General features: G+C 44.3%; 1 protein-coding gene across 22 annotated transcripts in view; it reads right to left on the bottom strand.

Moving 5' to 3' along the window:
• The window catches only part of MADD (MAP kinase activating death domain), a 160,657-nt gene extending 148,807 nt beyond the window's left edge, over positions 1-11,850 (bottom strand). For 12 of the 22 annotated variants that reach the window (XM_019519263.1, XM_019519257.1, XM_019519260.1 and 9 more), the window contains exon 1: positions 8,475-8,555. The gene's annotated coding sequence lies outside the window, so the exon portion shown is untranslated. Of the gene's footprint in view, positions 1-8,474; positions 8,557-11,830 lie in introns of those variants that run through there. The other 10 variants (XM_019519251.1, XM_019519247.1, XM_019519244.1 and 7 more) reach the window with 2 other exon arrangements.
• Between the last annotated feature and the right edge of the window lie 83 nt (positions 11,851-11,933).

Consider the following 11,933-nt stretch of genomic DNA (forward strand, 5'->3'; position numbering starts at 1 on the left):
GCCACTCTGAAATTGGACACCCCTGAGTTAAACTATGGATATTGCATCAGCCAGTAGAATAAGTCGCATCTGATTTCTTTCTAGTGTTCATTTTTTTTACCTGTCTAGTATGAGGACTGTTGGGAGGGTTGTTTGTTTTCTTTTGGGGTATTTGTTTTTGCTTTTTTACAATAAAAGACATCTTTTGCATAGCAGGGAAATGAGAAAGTCCCATATGTAGCTAATCAGGCTCAAGAAATATAGCCTCTTCAGGCAGAGAAGCACAGACAGACAACACAGTATCACTGCCATTCTCTCCTTCCTGTCTTTTATATAGTGCTAGAAAAGATAGGACAGAAACAACAGAAACTGTTCAAGTGGTCATTCATCATGTTGGGTCCTGAGGTGACAGAACACTTTAATGGGCGACAAATGCAAAACAGTCAACCTCCATATCACCAAACTGATTTACAATGAGCAATAAGATTTCTGGATACCAACTTAATTTTGCTAAGTCCAACTTCTGCCATGCAAGCCATAGTGTTCATTTACCCTTTGATGAGAAAAGACCAAAAAAAATAAATCTGCTCCACCTGAGATAATTTTCTGTCTGGGATAAAGCCAGTCACATTCTTCCTAATTTGTTTAGAAAGCCAAATATGCCCAGGAGCCATCAATATGCTCAGCAGCCATCAAAAAGGTTTGGGATTTTTAAGAAGAGAATTGTAAGCAATCGTTTATAAATCCATGGTATATCCACAGCTTGAATACTGTGTCCAGTTCTGGTCCCCATACTTCAAAAAGAATACAGAACTAGAGAAGGTCCAGAGAAGGGCAACAAGAATGATTAGTGGCATGGAGGGGTTTCCATATGAGGACAGACTAAAGAGGCTAGGCCTATTCAGTTTAAAAAAAAGAGATGCTTGAGGGGGAAACTTGATAAGGGTTCACAAAATATTAAATGGAGAAAGCTAACAGGAATTTATTATTTCTCTCACAAAACAAGAATTAGGGGTCATAAAATGAACCTTGTAGGTAGTAAGCTTAAAACTAACAAAAGGAAGTTCTTTTTTACACAGCATGTAATTGAAGTGTGGAACTCATTGCCACCGGATGTTGTGGAAGTTGACAGTTTAGCTAGATTCAAAACAGGATTGGACAGATTGTTGGAGGAAAGGGGCATCAGTACCTATTGAGCACAGGAGTTAGGGATACAGCCCCCAAATTAGAACTTCTTAAACCTCAAATGCTGGAGGCTGCAAGGAAGAGAGGAACAGTGGAGAAAACTCTGGTCATACCCTGTTCACTCCCCCTTTCAGCGTGCCACCATGCGACATGGGATACTGAGCAAGATGCACCTGTGGTCTGACCCAGGAAATGGTAATTCTCATGTTCTTATGTAAAGTAAATCTGTCACTCAAGAAAATAAAAGCACCTAAGACTAAGGAATCATTATTTTCCAGCCATTGGATTCTGAGCTCTCCCTTTCCAGGTGTCTGCATTGAGCTGCAACCTGAACGGGCCCCCTTCATTATCCCTAGCTAGTATCTGGCACAACAGATGCTCTGCTGGTTCCCTAATAGATGGATTCTGTAAAAATCTGATTCAAATCTCTACAGTCATCAGTTCAAGGAGTGGCATATGTACAGGACCTTGATCTCTGCCAGTGTACACAACAGAGCAAGATATGGAAGGGCTAACCAGAATTACTGGATAGGTCCCACAGGAACTCTTGTTCACTGAAGCATGTTATTAGCGTTTCTTGTGGCTGTGCTCATCATCCGTTAACATTCTCCTGAGATGAGACCTGATACTTGGCAGCATTCATCCCCAATATAGGTTTGTAGCTGGCATCTCTAACATTGTGTCTCCATTTCTATGAATTCAAACTGGCTTTTACCAGGCTGTGGTCCATAGCAATAAATCTCATGAATGGATTTGTAGAGAGAATGGTAGGAATGGACTTGCAGAGACCAGGGCTACTAAAGAGAAAGGAATAAGATAATTTATATACAAAGGATAGGGGAAGAAAGGAGTAAGAAGGGGTATACCGCTAAAGAAAAGAAGGTAAATTGAAGGAATAAAATGAGATAAACAAAGAAATTAACCCCCTGAGGAACAGAGGGGTTATAAAAGCTAGTACAGGTAATGGAATAAAAATCCATAATCTCTGTTGAGATCATACTTAATACAATCCAGTCTGTGGATGATTTCTTCTCCTGCAATTTCACATTCAAGTTGTTTTTTTAAAGTTTTGTTGTTCATGAACAGCTACTCATAAGTTTAACATATATGGTATTCATATTAACCTCTCACAGGAACAGACCATAAACCCCAATATCATATGTGCATGAAGTTTTCTATTTTGGCTGCTTTAACACTAAACATTTAAAATAGGTCTAAAAAAGTTTGCATTTAGAGTACCCAATATAATAGGGTGTCAACCTGCTTGGGACATTTAGATGAAAATAACTGCATGGAAATTATAATCCTTGTTTTTCAGGACACTTTTGCAGCTGAGCTGAGAACTACTCAAAATAGGCCTTGGCTGCTCCAGGGCCCACTGAAGGAGTTTGCCAGAAATCAGAGCAGTTTCTATAGGCAGAGCTGGAAGGACTTGCTGTACCAGCGCAGCCACTTCACCTGCATCTGCACGTTGCACTCCGCCTGGGCAAGCCAACAAAGCATGCAGAGACTGCATGCTCCAAATATACTAATACACAGGTATGGCTCTGAGGATAGACAGGATGCATTTTAAAAGCACTGCAGACATGCCAGCGGCGTAATGCGCACTACATGACTTTGGGACGCAGCAAAATAAAACATCTCTGAGGTGGAGGGAAGCACCTGGCCCCATGCATAGCAGGGGCTCTGCAGGCAGCCCAGCGGCAGCCTATGCAAGCAGGCTCCACTGAAGGGAAGAAAAAAAAAAAAAAAAAAAAGTGATGAGCCTGATCCTTTGTTTTTCCCTCCCCAGAGCCTGCTTGTGCTGCATGGTGGTCCAGTGCTTCCCTCCACAGCTGCGGTGCCCTCTGGGACTGCTTGGGCTGGGTGCTTGCAGGCGGGTGCCGCCTGGGGGTGCCCCCTCTGCTATGGAGGGAAGCACCATCCCCGCCCCCAGCTCCCTGGGCAGCTCACCCTCCCCTCCCCACTGCTGGAGTGGCAGGTAAGGATCAGGCCTAACCCTTGTGTACATGCTATAGAGGTTACTTCGCCCTAAACTGAAGTGGTGTTTTTAAAGACCCACCACTTCAACTGGGGGAGAATTAAACTGAAGTAAACCCCCATGGCATGTACAAACGCCCAAGCAAATTAGTGCACGAGCCCCAAGACAAGGCTCATAATCAGAAACAAAAAACAGCCCTTCTGGAGAGCAGTCCACAGCCACCGTACCATACCTAGAAAGCAGCTTTCACACAGAAAAAATATTCTCTCTCTCCCGGCCTCCCCAAACCACTGGCACCCTTGTGCTGATTTAGAAATGCACTCTAGACTCAAAGTCAGTTCTCCAATCCACATCACTCTTGCTCTGGAGGCTGGATGGGAAAGCTGCCTCCGTGTCACACTGAGCAAGGTAAGAGGCAGCTAGCTTTATCTGTCAACACGCCTACGCAGGTTACTACAACCAGAATAATACAGAGACAAATACTACATGCCCCTCAGACAAGGATATTACCACAGCATCACAAGATAACAGCCTGAATGATTCCGGCTCTAGGTTACTGTAGTAACTGGTTTTACCATCCTTGTTGTACACTAGCTAAGAACTTGCTTCCTTCCTCTATCCTGTCTATTTGGCTGAGTATTTGATCACAGCATCCTCCAACAAATGTAAGACCATACAGCCACCAGGCATGCATAAACTGGAGAATAGGAGCTGCAGGTAATCTGATTCAGATCAGTCACCATAGCAACCCAATCTCTGTCCCCAGATCTCAGGCTGTCAGAGCTATTTATAGAGTAGCTGCAGCCCTCCCCCTCTCCACTCAGCAACCAAAGCTGTCAGCACTGCCCACACCACAAACAAGCTTCACCCAGGCACAAGGGCCACTTGAAGCCATCAATTAAACAGCCTCCTCTTGCACACCTGACGTTTCCCACACCAGATGATGGTGTAATATCTACACCTCATGCTCTAGCCTCCCAATCATAAGGACTTCCCCCAGCCCTGAATACAAAGTAGCAGTAGTGCTCAACTGCACATAGCTGAAAAACAACAGCACTCATCAGCTGATAAAACGCCATCACAACCACACACAGGATCCTGCTTCTCCAAAGTAGCTCTATACAACTCCCCATTTTTGGCCCTTTTGAGTTTTAACCTTCCGCTAGCATCTCTAGGAAGGCTCTCCACCTACTAATGCAAGCATGAGACTCAAGTCAGAGGGCAGAAGTGCCAATAAAAGATAATTTGCCCTAGAGAAGCATAAGGCAAGGTAGGGTGGCACCTCAGAGACTTACTGGTTCAGAGGCATAAGCTGTTGTAGGTGACCACAACAGCATCTGATGCAGTAGGCTGTCACCTATGAAAGTTTATGACCCTCTGAACCATTAGTCTCTAAGGTGCCACCCTGACCTGCAGAAGCCTGATTTATAACTAACATGGCTAACTACCTCTCTCTAGAGCAGTGGTTCACAACCTTTTCTGTACCAGGACCCATTTGTAAACATTGATGGCCAGCCCCAATCCAGTGCTCCTCACTCCCAACCCACTGCCCCAGGCCCCAGCTCCTCAGTGCACAGGGCAGGGGGGTGACAGTGTGGGGCATAGGAGGGCCCCAAGCAGCCCCTTGCAGTTTGGAACTCTGCCAGCCAGCAAGGGAAAAGCCGTGGTTTCCCAAGTTTTTCTCCTTTAAAGGAGAATCCATTTTTAAAGTTTGTTCACAACTCTTTCATATATTCTTGCGACCCACTTTTGAGTCATAACCCACGAGTTGAGAAACACTGCTCTAAAGAAGCACAGACAGCCGTCTCCATTAACAGCCACATGGCCACTAACTTAGCTGGGGCTCCACCCACTGCTGGCTTTGAAAAGCAAGACCAGGGCCTTGAACTGGCCACAGAAATGAGCTGGAAGTCATGAGAGGGACTGCAGCATATGAGTGAAGTCTTTGAACCAACGTATTTATATCTTTTTTCTTCAATAGTATAAAACCTGTTTCATGGGAAAGCGACAGTGATGATGCATAATTTGAGGGACCAGCGAAACATAACTAGCCATCATGGTGATGTGCAGGGTAATCACAGAAGGATCTACAGAATTAATCCCCATCTACTGCAGATCACATATATAATCTTCCCCAGAACTCTCTATGATGCCGGTGTGTGCAGAATAGTGCTGTCCATCTCACATAAGAGAAATCCCAACACTCACACCCCAAGACAACTTTTTGTTCCCCTTTATCTGAAGGATCCAGCTAAAGATTGATCTTATTTTTTAAATTAACTTCCAGGGATTTGTTTTGGTAAGCTGCATCTTAGAGTATTGTCTTTCTCACTTCTATCCATGCTTTTTCAGCCCATCCTCTTGTCTGCACCTCACGCAAGCTTGCTGTGACAGCTGCAAGAGCCTTCTCTGATGCATATCTTTCCATCTGCAGCAGTTTCCCCCTACTTCATCAGCTTGCCATCTGTCTTTAAATTACAGCTCAAAGTCTGTTTATACAGGTTGTACAATATTCAAAATCACAAGTTGTTTTGCCCTGAACTGGATTAGTCGGGATCTTCCTCAAGTGCCATGGCATTAGATTTTTAGATACAACATCATAGTTGCTTGTTTCTAAAGGGAAGATACCAGAGGTATAGCTGGACACTTGAGCACCCTGGACAGTAGTCACACAGGGGGCAGCAGCCCAGCTGTAGCCAGGCCAGCAACACAGCTGCTGTTATTTTTGAGCCCCCCAGGGTCAGTGCTCAGAGCTAGTACCCTGCTCATCTCCCCCCCTTCGATATGTTACTAGAAGATATTCTTAGGTTAAATTTTGTTCCAATTATCAGCATTGCCTGCAGCAGCAGGGGACTAGATTTAATGATTCGAGAGGTCCTTTCCAGTCCTATATTCACTTCTGTATGCATTAAGCAGGCCAGAGTTCAGACACTATAGATGCTGAGAGGCCTTTTTTCACAAGCGATAAACTGGAGATCGACAGCCATGAAAAATTAAAAAGCAGCTTTGATACGATGGTAAGGCAACACGTACAAAGCACTTAAAACAAGGGAGTTGCTGAATCCAAACTAACAAGAAGTGAACCCTTATATTATTCACTTCTCATCAGAGCCCTCTCTGATGTCACTATGCCACCCTCCAGATAGTCCCTTGTTTGGAGCTGCTCTATGCCCACACGAAGAGACATCGCAAGACAGCAGTAGACAAATCAGAAGTGACCTAGCCAGACAACAGAGAAAAGAGGGCAGAAGCTCATGAGGTCTCTTCCGGCGCTACGTTCCTACGATATATGATTGATAGCCTCCTCTTAGGCAGATCTGAAGTCCAGGAGTTGTTCATGCTATTTATTTCATAAGTAATATCTTTCACGGAATCCTTAAGATGGAATTTCAGTTCTCCTTCTTGGGGAAGAAATGCAACAGGTCAAGAAACTGCTCCCCAGGATCCTCACAATATACTCATGCATATCAAAGCTGCAAATGAAGTGAACTCCTCTGTCCTAGCCAACTGATTGATGAAAAAAACTATTCACTAGAAAAGAGAAGGGATCAGGAAGGGAACACTGATAAATGATATCAGTAGTTTCTGTGCATCTCCAAAGGGCATGAAATTGAGAAATGCATAAATCCAAAGTTGAATAGATTTTGGAATGTACCTAGTCCCTGACTTAGCACTCAGTAACCTACCCCCCTGCCACTTCACTTCCAGACCAGTCACTGTGACTTCCCCCTTCCCCAACAAACATACTTCATCCCACTTTATGGGCTTCATGTCTAGTACTTCATGCCTTCTTCAAACTGTCTATACATGTAACTGTGGCCCAGATCCTCCCAACCCACACCAGCCTTCTACTACGTTCTTACAATTTCTGTTCTCATTCTGGTCAGGACAGGAAGTGATGCAGAGGATGGATTCAGTGCCTTTGGGGTTAGTATTCTGGCATGTGGGAGATTCCAGTTTGACAGACTTGTTCTCAAGTGCCACAAAAGCATTGTACGAAGTGTTGTCAGGGAAGGTTGAAGAAAAAGTTACTTGCCAACAACTATTTTAGAGCTAAGCAGGAGACAGGATGGTGGGCTGCACAAGGTCCTTCCAAACTAAGCACCAACACCATGATGAAGAGAGAATGGAAAATCCAGTTCTCATTAAGAGTCCATGCACAAAAAGTGGTAAGAAGACGAGAGCGATGAGATGGTCAAGGGAAAAAGGGAAACACGGCTTTTGAACTCTACCCTACAGGAGCCAATGATGTTTTAACTACAGCAGCAATGGCCAGCCCTTCCGGCATGGCCACAGCTCTGCCAGCAGGAGGTCTACTGACAGATCTACCCCATCTTCCTCATGACACAAACTCCAGGAAATGCATCCCTACCAGGAGTGTTGCTGGCAGAGCTATATCAGCTCTGGCAGAACTCTGTGGCAAAGGCTAACACAACATCACCCCTTTCATACCAGTTAGTTAATTGCTGGAAACATAGTTACCATCAAATGGTTGTTCAGCAACGCTTGTGAGAAATGAATTTGGTGGGTATCTGCTTTGTTCTAGAGAAGATACATCCTCCTCACCAAAACTGCCTTCAGAAGAGGTGTTAATTAGGCCCTTGAGTTCACAGTATTTAACGATGTACCCACAAAGGACCAGGCAAAAAGGACCATGACAATTCTCCCCACAAGGAACACAAATTAATTGTACTGGTAAGAAATGAAGTAGAGGAATACCTACTCTATGGACAAGCAGAAGATTCATACCTGGAACTGTCAACTCAACACATTTAACCAGCAAGAAATTCACTTCACCCAGAAAGGACAGGAATCTCCAACCACTGCAATCTGGAGTTCTCCCTGGCCTGGACCAAAAAGTATCAAATTCCAGCAGAACACATCTTGAAGGACCCAAAACATGAGAAGAAACAGAAGTGCCCCCAAAGTGGTACACAGTATGAGAGAGGAATAATTTTCTTCCAGCTAAGAGAAACCAACTGTGAACACTACAGCTTACAACCATAATAAAGGAGAGAGACACAGCAAAATCAAGAGAAAAGATGCCCTTTTTAAATTCAGGCAATGAAAAGGGATTCAGGAATACGAGTTCAAATCCTAGGTCTGGCACAACACCCTGTTTGATGTTGGTCAAGACAGAGGTAGTTAGTTAGCCGTGTTAGTCTGAAGTTAGGCAGAGGACAGGGCAGTGTGGCACTTTACAGACTAAGTCATTCAGAGAGGCATGAGCTCTGCTAGGCTACAGCCTACTTCATCAAATGCTATGACACCGGCCAAGTTGCACACTCAGTGGCTCATTTCCCTGTGTATAAAATGGGGAGAGGGATACCTCCTTCCCCCTGGGATCATTTCTTCATGACTGAACTGATATCCCGCCCCTCTTTTGAGACTGCAAACATCTGTGAAGCGTTAAGCAGGCTATGGAAGAAACAGAAATGCACAGGCTGCATTACTCCATTACTGTATTGATTAATTATTATTTCACACTAATAACCTGGATATACAGCATTCTCACTGGGCTACAGTTTCTTAATGTGTAGCAAAAGTTGTCTCAGAATGAATAGTTTAGACTCATGCACAGAGTACCTCTGACTGGAGCAGAATAAGCCTTGCCAACTAGTCAGTAAAGAAAAAAAAGTAGTCAGTACCAGTTAGCAAGACAGCTCAGTGTTTAGTGGCTGTTGGGTTTCAAAGCAACTCCTAGCCTGGGTGACAGTGTCTTAGGTTTAGAGCAGCAAGTCATTTGTAGTGACAGGTGCTCTGAGCTGATGCTTTAGAGTCTCTTTAAACTGGCCACTCCATCTCTAACAGACAAATTCAGCCTAGAAATAGAATGCACTTTTAAGTAAGGGTCACTAGCCATTGAAATAGTCTGATAGGGATGTGATGGAGTCTCTATCATTGGAAGTCTTCAAAGAAAAGGCTGAATGTCTTTCTAAAGACATTCTTTGGCTTAGCTAGAAGTTAAGTGATACATGCAAGAATTACTGATGGATCTGTTGTGCACGAGCTCTGATGGTGTGATCATAATGTGCTTTCTAGGTTTAAAATTTATTAAGACAACCTGCCTAACTTTCTAGGGGCTAAAGTACACTGAATGTTCCACCCTGAAGGGTGTCCAATTTAAAAAAAATACATCTCATGATTCAATCTCTTCTGCTCATTTTCACACCATTTCTCATAATTACACATTCTTGAATCACTAACAGGTTTCTTTCTCCTCCTGATTATTTATACCTCTGGCATACTTAAAAACTACAGCATTTCACACCTCCACCTTAAACATTTAGCCAAACTATACATTTTGCTTCTTAATTCTTGCTTCCAAATCAGTTATTCCAAGCTCCTGACCAAGTCAGATTTTTCCATTTTCCTTCTAATATGTCAGTATCTTTCTGAACTGGATTTGCACCTGGAACATCCCCAGTACAGTCACAACAGAGCCAAAGGATGATAGCAGAAATCGAGACGGCCAGTTGACCATAGACAGTGACCATCCGCAACTGTACCCTAAACAGAGAACATACCAAGTATTCATCTTGTTACACTTAATCTTAGCCAAAAGCCCCAAGGGAAAGATTAGCACACTCCAGACTCAATTACATAATGCTTCTACCAAGAGAAGCTCAAAAATTGCAGAGTATAGCAGTAAAAGTATCAAATTCATGTCTAACTTTCTAACCACTCTCAATCTTAGTTCTTCCATATAGTCTTGTTTTCAAAATATCATTCTCCTACTGAACGGGTATTTCCAGCACTTTTCCCCACATATACTAGATGCACTGTTCTAAGTTAAATTTGTCCTTAATTTTAAATCTCTCTAGGTCATCAGCTTTCGTAACTTGCTAATACGTGTGTTTTTCACTAACATTCAGCAGAAGGAGTAAACAGAAAAATGGAAGATGTTAAACTCACTACTTGGCTTTCCCTATGAGCTTTCTCTGCTACTTAATATGCTTTATTAATATTATGAAGTTTTGATCCCACAGACCATGTCAAATCAAAGTCCATTGTAATTCATTTGAAGAAAAATAATTTGAGACTTCAGTCAATCATTTTACTAAACTTCAAATCCTGCTTCTACCAATTTCCCTTCAGACACCAATCCTGATAGGCCATACAAGCATTGATCTAGTTAGGTAGGCCCGATTTGTCCTTTATGAACTTCAAAAAGGAAACTTCATCTGTACAGGCCCCAGCATCCAATTAAGCTAGACTAGGTTTAAACAGAACTATCTGCATATATTTTCAAGAGTGTCAAGTTGAAAGATTTCCTTCTCCAAAAACATATATACACATAGTATATATTTACCCTTTGCTCATGGTCTAAAAAAATCTGGAAGCAAATAGTTAAGAAATCTAACTTAGTGCCAGCAGTCGTATGCATTATCTCCATCATTCGCAATCACACCAACAGGCCTTAGCTTCACTTCCAACTATACTAGAAAATGACGGTGCCTGGTTGGGTTCTGTTCCTCCAAGCGCCCCCCTAATCCTTTTTTTGTGTGTTAAGCAAAACACCATCTGCTCTAGTGCTAATAACAGAGTAGGTGCGTGCTAGAGCTGATAGGACACATTAATCATCACACCTAGAAAACCTGAGTTGGGGGTTTTTTTTCCTCCAACACTGTGATAAAAACATGCAAGACCTATCTACATTAGTCCAGTCCAGTACATAGTAACACTGCCACAACAATATGTACAAGGTTTGCTATGATTAGTGCAGATAAGGCATCCTTTTGCTCTCCAAGGGAGACATTCTGTGACGCAACCAATAAGCTTGCATTTTTTTTTTATTAGAGGTACAATGAGATATTAAAAGGCAACACAATATCAGGGTTCATTAAGTTAAAATCAGAATGTCATAGTTTTCCCAGTAACATAACACAGTGAATGAAAAGAAATCAGCCCCTGTCCACCAAGATTAAGCTCTCCCTGGATCCAAGGGAGAGCACCAAGGATCTTGGTGGGGTGCTACACGTTACACAGATGCTTTGGGGCCGCACTGGACTCAGAAACAGTGCAAGTTTGCTTAGAGAGGGGTAAGGTATGGTTATATTCACTACCCCTCTTGCCACGTCCAAGGAGGCAGAGTTAAGACTGCATGAGGCCGCATTTATAATGCATTTTCAATGTATGACTCCGCATTTATAATGCATTTTAAATGAGGCTCTGCCATGGCTTAGCCTGCACCTCTAAAAGCCAAGATGTGGGAAACAAAATGAAGCAACAAAAACTGGCTTCTCTCTGCTCATGCCTTTACCCTGCATCCTTTCCTCCTGGACCAACACAGGTGGAGCCAAGCCCCCAGCTCTGGACAACACCCTGATCCAAACACCCAGGAAGAGGGATGCAGCTGTCAGGGATGACAGAGGCAATATAGGGAACGAAGCAGGATCCTGGCGGGGAGGGGACCTGCTTCCTGCTCCTCAGGTGAAAGGAAAAGGCGGCTCCGACCTCGCGGAGGAGGAGGGGACTCCCCCGGCCCATGCCCGTTTCATCAGCCTCCGTTAACCCCTGGGCGGCCGGGCTGCGGGGAGCGCCTCCAGCACGTGACAGCTCCGCCGCGGCTGGGCACGGACCTGGGCCGCAGGTCGCCGCGGCCAGCCCCCGGCCTCCCCGCAGTGACCTTGCCAAGGGCTCCCGGGGCATCGCCCCGCCCCGCAGGGGCACCCCGACGCTTACCTGCGTCCCAGACACACGCGTGAGCACGCGCCCGGCCCCGTGTCCGCACGGGTGGGGCACACGCCCGAGACCCCGCCCCGACCTGCCCCAGCCTCGCGCAGCG

Source organism: Gavialis gangeticus, unplaced genomic scaffold (assembly GCF_001723915.1).
Source record: "Gavialis gangeticus isolate Ggan-Ray unplaced genomic scaffold, GavGan_comp1, whole genome shotgun sequence".
NCBI classification, from domain to species: domain Eukaryota; kingdom Metazoa; phylum Chordata; order Crocodylia; family Gavialidae; genus Gavialis; species Gavialis gangeticus.